Below are 2,199 nucleotides of genomic sequence, written 5' to 3'. Positions count from 1 at the left end.
AGGGATTACAGCTGCAGGGTTACACCCCAGGCATGTATGCCAGGCCTGAGCTGAGCCAGGAGGGGACAAGATGGAGTAGGTAGGAGAGGCAGTTCTTCCACACACTCACTGGGTCTGTGCTAGGACTGGATCTGGCGGTTCCTGGAATGCGGCAGAAATTCCTACTTGGTGGGCGGGGTGGGGGAGGTGCTGCGGAGTGGTGAGAGACTTCTCAAGGGAGTGGAAGAGGGTCTCACCCACACTGCACCTGGGCTGGGACCAGTAGTCATTCCTGCCGGCACAGGGTAGCCGGAAGCTCTCCACACACTCACCGGACCTGGGCTAGGACTCATGAATAGTATTCTTATAAGGGAGAAAAAGTAAGGCAAATACAAGGAAGAATTCCATATGGCGATTGCAGTAATTCAGCACAAGTCAAAGTAGCTCCACAAGCTAGGAGAGTTGTCCACAGCACATGCTTACCTATCACCTTTGCAAAGAACAGAATCCTAATAGCATCTTAACTTTGTATTCATAGCCTAATATAATATAATATAATATATATTATATTCCATGTAGTATTTGCTTATATTACATCTTTGTAATCTTTTTTCTTTTTTATTTTTTCTAAAACATGCTTAAAGTATAACATTATTCATATTAGATATTTTTTGAAAATAGGACATCTATATGTGTATTTCTTTCAATAATTATCACATTTTATGAATTTTATTTGTCATATCTGATACATGATATTATCTAATAAATATTCCATATTAAAAATATTATTAAAGCAGGAAAAATTACAAGTAATACAGAATTTCACTTAACACAGTAATATGAGTTTCAAAGTGTTTGTTGCACTATGTCATGTTATCTTCCATAACAGATATGGTACATTTTAAATGAGACAATTTTGGCATGCAAATTATATCTTGGTATTGTTGAAAATAATAATAATAATATATATATATATATATATATATATATATAATAGTATTTTTTGATTTTTTATCTGTCTTTTAACTGGGCTATTTTCCACATTTATATTAATTAATTTATGGGTATTATTAATACAATAAGTCTCACTTTGATGAACTTTTAAACCTTTCCAAATTATGAGTATTTTCCCAGAAGGGAACTCATTCTTAATCAGGTACTTACTATATATTGGAGTTAAGTCTACTATTTAATTCTTATTTTCATTATTTGTTCTTTAATTCTACTATGCTTTTTGAATAATTTTTTTATGATTTCTTGCTGTGTTTTGTAATGTCTTTTAAGCTACATCTCTTTGTCCTATTCAACATCCAATTTACACCCTATTATAATCTACTTTCAAATGGCAGTTTTTGGTTTACACTTATAAATTTTATGAAACAAAACAGAATGTTAACATACTTACTGTGTTCTAATGCAATATTTGTATTACATTATGTAAAAACCACACTGTACACATAATGTAGGTATTCCATATTATGATAGCATATATGGTACATTTATAAATATACATTGTACAGTTGTGTAATAAAGACATTATAGGTTACTTTAATGAGGGTAAGTACATATAAATAAACAGACAACAAATATAAAAGTACTGCTTTAGTTAGGTTTTTTCCATAATTTTATTGAGAAACAAATAGCAATGAGACAGTTTCAAATCCAATTCATAGTAATCTTTTGAAAAATTAAAAAGCACACATATCAGACTTTATATTTATCTAGGTTGTTCTTCTGGAGTTTGGCTCGAATTCTCTTAGTGTTTGTTAGTTAGCTAGTCTGAAATGTCTATATTATCTTGATTTTTGAAGGATATTTTCATGGTTTTAGAATTCTAGGCTAATTTTTAAGTTTCAATAGTTTAATAATGTTTCATTTTCTCTTGGTCTCCACTGTTTACTGTAAAAAGTTAATTGTCATTTATGTTATTTTTAAATATAAGCATGTCAGTTTTCTTTGGATGCTAGTAAGATTTTCTCTTTGTCATTGAGAACTTTGAAGTTGACCTATTAGCATGAGGCTTTCTTGTTTATTTAATCAATGATTTTCTTTTTTATTTTTTGGTTGTACCAGGAATCGAACTCAGGATATTGTGTTTGCCAGGCAAGCACTTATTCCACTGATCTATCTCCCTGGCCTAATCAATGATTTTCATTGCATTTTCTAAATCTGTCAGTTGATGTTTTTCATCAGTTGTGGAAAAGACTCCTCACCTCTTAT

The sequence above is a fragment of the Octodon degus genome, unplaced genomic scaffold, assembly GCF_000260255.1.
Source record: "Octodon degus isolate 3935 unplaced genomic scaffold, OctDeg1.0 scaffold00091, whole genome shotgun sequence".
In the NCBI taxonomy this organism is placed as follows: domain Eukaryota; kingdom Metazoa; phylum Chordata; class Mammalia; order Rodentia; family Octodontidae; genus Octodon; species Octodon degus.
This window is presented reverse-complemented; position numbering follows the sequence as displayed.